We start from the raw sequence: 6,230 nt of genomic DNA, 5'->3' as shown, positions 1-6,230 counted from the left end.
CCTCCCGTCCGTTTTTATGGGAAATGTTAGATACCTTCCCAAGAAAATGGACGAGCTAACAGCGCTAACGCGGCACGAGAGGAACTTCCAATGAGCTAGCTTGCTGATGTTCACGGATTCATGGCTAACAGAGCTAACGCCGGACACCGTTGTGGAATTTGACGGCTTCCAAATACTACTTGCGGACAGGACACTGGAAAGCGGGAAGAGGAAAGAGGAGGGCTGGCTGTGTTTGTTAATGATAGATAGTGTAACCCTAGGCACATCACAGCTAAGGAGCAACTTTCCAGTCGGGACAATGAGCTCCTAGCTGTTAGCATGCGTCCATACTTGACAAGCATCGCGAGTTAACAAGGACGCGCACGTAACAGGTGCGTGAGTAAACTGCTTAAAACTTTGATCGTCATTCGGCTGACCTACAAATTGAGACGCTACAGTCAGTTTGACGTTTTTGTTTGCTTCATTGTGGATTGACATGGAGGAACAAGACAGTGGAAAGCGGACATTAAAAATGACGGAGAAAAGCTGTAGAAGATCACAAGCCTAAACGGATGCAGGCACGCAGCTGCAAATTTGCTCAATTGACCTCCATGCAACGTCAAATTGAACAATTGATGGAGGATGATGCAAATGTTGACGCTGTAAAAAACTGAGGTTCGTGTTTGCTTTAGCGGCATGGAGCAAGAATTTGTGGACCTCAATTCCGGTCTGCAAAATTTAAAGACTGAAGAGGATTTTGCCGATGACCAAAATAACTGGTTTGATCCAAAAAATGTAATTAATGGAAATGTGAGCAATGGAAGAAAGACGTTTTGAAACGTGCAGAGGAAGGATGCAATAAACAAATATCACCTGCTGATAGTAGATCTGCATCAACTAACTACACCCATAGAAGTAGAAGTAAAGAATCTAACAGACAGAAGCTCACTTCTGTCAACGTCTTCAATTAAATTAAAGGCTCAAATGGAACGAGCATGTTTAAAGGCAAAGGCTGCTGATTTACAACAAAGGTTGGCACTTGAGCAAGAAGAAGCTGCAATTAAAGCAAAGAAGGAAATGCATGCAATGCAAACGGCACTCCCTGAGTCTGATGCTAAATTGGATGTCTTGAGAAGATATGAAAATACCCAGGAGGATGGTATCCACATTCCTGATGAGTGTGTTACAATTTAAACAAGGAAAAACATTCAATTACCATCACAGCCTATCAGAGCAACAAGCAGTGTTGACCTGAAATGCTCCCACTTCGACTATTCCAATGGCTAGATTTCCACATCAGACAGAAAGTAGAGAACAACAGGGACATGTGCTTGATGGCCTTTGCCACGCAATCTCACAGCAAGCCAGTGTCGCAGAATACTTAGCAAAGAGTCAAAAAGCATCGCTTCTTCCCGAACTTTCCATTCCTACGTTTTACAGGCGACCCTCTGCATTATGAAACCTGTATAGGTGCCATTGAACATGGGATTGAAGGCCGTACAAGTGATAACCGTGATCATCTTCAATTTTAGCTGCAGTATACTAGTGAACAACCACATGAGTTGGTGAAGAGCTGCATCCATATGGAACCTCTGACAGGATATACCAAAGCAAAACAAATCTTGAAGGAGTTTTATGGTGATGACTTCATGATAGCAGAAGCATATTTAAAGGAAGCCATGGATTGGCCAACAATCAAGTCTGAAGATGGTGTTGCACTTCAGTCTTTCACATTATTCCTTATGGGCTGTTCGAACATAATGGCAGATGTTAATTACATGGAGGACTTGGACAACATGGCTAATATAAAGGCATTGGCAAACAAACTTCCATACAGACTTATAGAATCTTGGAGAAAATTTGCCTGCAATCTCCAAGAAAGAACAAATAGAAGAGTGAAGTTTAAGGATTTTGTTGACTTTGTTGACAAGCACGAAAGATTTCTATAAAACAGAAAACAAAATCACAACACACAGAAACAACAAAATCAAAGAAAGTCTTCACAACAGTCATTGTGCCCGCCAAGATGGAAAACAACAAAACCACCACGCCAAAGGCAGAACCTGTTTCAGTGGATGCTATTGCCAAACCATGTGCTAATTGTAATGGAGAGCAACACAGTCTCACAATTGGTAAGGAATTTAGGAGAAAGCATCACAAGGATAAGATTGACTTCTTGAGGAGCAAGGGTCTGTGTTTTGCATGTTTGATGCACGGTCGCATTAGCAGTTGCTGGAAACAAAAGCTTCAATGTCAAGAATGCTCTAGACTGCATCCTACAGCACTACACATTGTCCATAAACTTCTGCAAAGAAACAGCCTAAGACGATTGTGAATAGCAGTACCTATTAAGCGCCCTCGTACAAACAACAGAAACCTGGGGTGTCACTGGGGCCTGTAAATAGGACTGCATCCTTTCAATAATTCCGGTATGGGTCAAGGCACAAAAAGGAACCAAGACAGTGGCGACTTACTGTCCGGTTTAAAAATGCCCTGACGCCTTTTTTAGACTGAAATAACTTACTAAAGTTTTCGTTTTGTGCCATTCAGAATGGGAGAGGGAGCCAGGAGGTGAAACAGCCGTCTTGCCAGTTCAATCCCGCACACCCTCTGACTCTCACCCTCCGTTCTGCCTTTTTATTGAAACTAACTCATCAATAACTAATCACCAGAAGACAGAAAAGCATCAACAACTAATCACCAAGAGACAGAAAACATCAATAACTCACGGTATAAAGGTCAGTTTAACTAAAGCATCAATAACTAATCACCAGGGACTCCAGCAGGCAGAAAATCATAACCCAAGGTCAGTTTAACTAAACACATCTTCAGGATGGGGTGTCTGTGTGTGTGTGTGTTAAAATAACAAGTAAGTGTCTCTGTGTGTGTTCAACATTAATGAGTGTATAAAAACATGATTATGAATACACAAACTGATTACCTATCCTCAGCCCATCTTACATTTCCCCCCTGTTGTGGATTTAAAAATCATGTCCTTACGGCTTTAAGACAGATCATCATAATGAAATCATACAACAGTGTGATCATCAGTGGAGGAGCGAAAACCTCACATTAGGGAAAAATTCCCCTCCTCCCTTCCGGCGTAGAATGAGATCCTCATAATTTGATGACCATCAGGGAATAAAACTTGTCCCTGGGGTGACTTGGTGGAGGCCCTTGCCTCGTTGTAGGAGAGATAAGATAAGATAAGATGTCCTTTATTAGTCCCACAATGGGGAAATTTGAGGTGTTACAGCAGCAAAGATATAGATCACACAGAGTCGGCGGCGTAATGTAGCCGTTAATGTATAACATTAGCAGCAGACATTCAGAAAAAGCATGCAAATATACACAGTATAAACGTATCTAAGTGTAAGGAAACACTCCTAATGTTTGTCCATTATACGGAGGGGGAAACGCTGTAATGATAAAAACTACTGAATGATTGAAAATACTGCAATCATAAAAATATTGCAATGATAAAAGTACTGTAATGGTAAGAGTACTGAAATGATAGAAAAGTACTGCATGATAGAAAATACTGCAATGGTAAAAGTACTGTAATAGTAAAAGTACTGCAACGATAGAAAAATACTGCAATGATGAAAGTACTGCAATGGTAAAAGTACTGCAATGGTAAAAGTACTGTAATAGTAAAAGTACCGCAATGATAGAAAAATACTGCAATGATAAAAGTACTGTAATAGTGAACATCCTGCAGTGGTAGAAATACTACAGTGATAGAAGTATTGTAATAAGAATACTGTAATGGTAAACAAAATACATCATTGGTCAATATTTAAGTACACCCTTGGCTGAAAGTACAGTAGTAGTTAATATTGCATCCTAGGACTGCACAATTGCACTAATGCCCTCCCGTTTGTAGGCCTGACGCAATGTTCTTGTTAAAAAGTCTGACAGCAGTTGGCAGGAAGGAGCGGCGAAATCTCTCTTTGGTACAGCGAGGGTGTAAAAGTCTGTCACTGAAGGAGCTGTAAAGTGTTCTCAGAGTGTCATTGAATGGGTGGGCTGGTTTGTCCAGCATTGATGACAGTTTTTGTAACGGTTCAGGGAACCGTGAGAAAGGAGAACTGGACCCAAGAGCAAGCGAGGATGGTTGAGGAGGATTTATTGAAGGGTTCGGGGGGAGAGGAACGGGTGCCGGTAGCAGGGCAGGAGGACAGGTGGAGGAGCGGCGAGTCAGCGCCGGGGTGCTCGCCGGGGTGGCGAGATGTGCGCTCGCGGAGGTGCAGCGGAGACGGCGCGCTGAGTGTGCACCGGCGCTGTGGCGGGAGGAGCGCGGGCGCGGAGAGCGGCGTGGAGGCGAAGGCGGCGGCGAGCCGGCGGAGGCTGAGAAGGGCAGGCAGGCGGCGTACGGGCGTACGAGGTGCGATCGACGCTCCGGGGCTTGGCGGCTGGCGGCGGAGGATCGGGCTCGGGCTGGCGCTGGGCGGCTGGAGGGAGAGCGAGGAAAGACAATGGTTAACTCGGGTTGCATAACACAAAGCGCGGACGTGCACGAGGCGAACGTCGACGTGGACCGGGTACCGAGGTAGGTCACGGAATAATCCGGCGTCTGGCTCCTGGCAGCGCTGAGCTTTAAACCCCCGCGGTGATTGCTGATGATGGGCAGCAGGTGCGCAGGAGCCGACGCCCTCTCCGGTCGGAGGCGTGCCTGGCGGAAAACAGCCGGAACCTAGGGAAAAGGGAAAAAGCTTGGCAGGCCCCCTAACCCGAACCCCCACAGTACCCCCCCCTCAACGGACGCCTCCTGGCGTCCTTCCTGGTTTGTCCGGGTGTGTGGCGTAAAACTCCCTGATCGGGGAGTCGTCTATGAAAAGCTTACGGGGGATCCATGAACGTTCCTCTGGACCGTAACCCTCCCAGTCCACGAGGAACTGAAACCCCCTCCCCCGACGTCTAACGTCCAACACTTTGGAGACCGTGAAGGCTGGGTGGTCGTCGATCATCAGGGGGGGTGGAGGGGAGATGGTCGGAGGGCTTAGGACGCTGGAAGAGACCGGCTTGAGGAGAGAAACGTGGAAGGTGGGGTGGATCTTGAGGGAATCGGGGAGCTTTAGTCTGACAGAACAGGGGTTAATGATCTTGGTGATGGGAAAGGGACCAATGTAGCGCGGAGACAGCTTACGTGAATCGGTCTGGAGGGGAAGGTCGCGGGTCGAGAGCCAGACCTGCTGACCGGGCTGGTAGTCGGGAGCTGGGGTTCGACGACGGTCCGCCAGGCGCTTGTTGCGTTGCGCCGAGCGGGTGAGGGAGGCCTTGACCTCTGCCCAGACGGCCTTGGCCCGACTGATGTGTTCCTCCACCGAGGGAACTGCCACTGCGCGCTCCTGCTCAGCAAAAAGGGGGGGCTGGTAGCCAAGACATGCCATGAACGGGGACATACCTGTCGAGGCGCAGGAGAGGGAATTGTGGGCGTACTCGATCCACGAGAGAGCCTCGCTCCACGTCTCGGGGTTCCGGGCTACCACGCACCGCAGCGCTGCCTCCAGATCCTGATTGGCCCGCTCGGTCTGCCCGTTGGTCTGAGGGTGGTAACCTGACGAGAGGCTGGCTGTGGCGCCCACTGCCTTACAGAATTCCTTCCATACCTGGGATGAAAACTGTGGACCCCGGTCTGAGACGATGTCTTGCGGGAGGCCGTGGAGCCGGAAGACGTGTTGTGTCAGGAGCGTGGCCGTCTCCAAGGCGGTGGGTAGCTTGGGAAGGGGAACGAAGTGAACGCTCTTGGAGAAGCGGTCGATGATAGTGAGGATGACTGTGTGTCCGTTGGATGGAGGAAGGCCCGTGACGAAGTCCACAGCGATGTGGGACCAGGGGCGGCTCGGGATAGGCAGGGGGTGGAGAAGACCTGCCGGGGCCGAGTGTGAGGCCTTACCGCGGGCGCAGACCGAGCAGGCCAGCACGAATTCCCGTGTGTCTTTTGCCATACTGGGCCACCAGAAGTGCGCTTGAAGAAAGCGAAGGGTACGCGTGACGCCTGGGTGGCAGGTGAGCGAGGAAGAGTGCCCCCACTGGAGTACCTGGGAGCGTACGGCATCGGGGACGAAAAGGAGATCCGAGGGGTCAGGTCGGGGATCGGGTTGGGTCTTCTGCGCCTCGCGAACCGTGCGCTCGATCTCCCAGGAGGCCGCCCCCAGGAGACAGGAGGAAGGGAGAATGGTCTGTGTGATCTCCGGACTGGCAGGTGGAGCGAACATCCGGGATAGGGCGTCCGCCTTGCCGTTGTT

At 49.0% G+C, this 6,230-nt stretch overlaps 1 long non-coding RNA gene across 1 annotated transcript; it reads right to left on the bottom strand.

Moving 5' to 3' along the window:
- Positions 1-4,091: 4,091 nt before the first annotated feature.
- On the bottom strand, positions 4,092-4,664 carry LOC148315680 (uncharacterized). The gene is made up of 2 exons (XR_015840695.1): positions 4,528-4,664; positions 4,092-4,433 (listed from the first exon to the last, which is right to left on the bottom strand). It is a non-coding gene; the product is annotated as an uncharacterized LOC148315680 (long non-coding RNA).
- Positions 4,665-6,230: the final 1,566 nt, after the last annotated feature.

Source organism: Idiotropiscis lumnitzeri, unplaced genomic scaffold (genome assembly GCF_059441095.1).
Source record: "Idiotropiscis lumnitzeri isolate Australia: NSW breed Sydney's pygmy pipehorse unplaced genomic scaffold, RoL_Ilum_1.0 HiC_scaffold_60, whole genome shotgun sequence".
In the NCBI taxonomy this organism is placed as follows: domain Eukaryota; kingdom Metazoa; phylum Chordata; class Actinopteri; order Syngnathiformes; family Syngnathidae; genus Idiotropiscis; species Idiotropiscis lumnitzeri.
The sequence above is the reverse complement of the archived record's forward strand: the minus strand, read 5'-3'. Positions and strand labels throughout refer to the sequence as shown.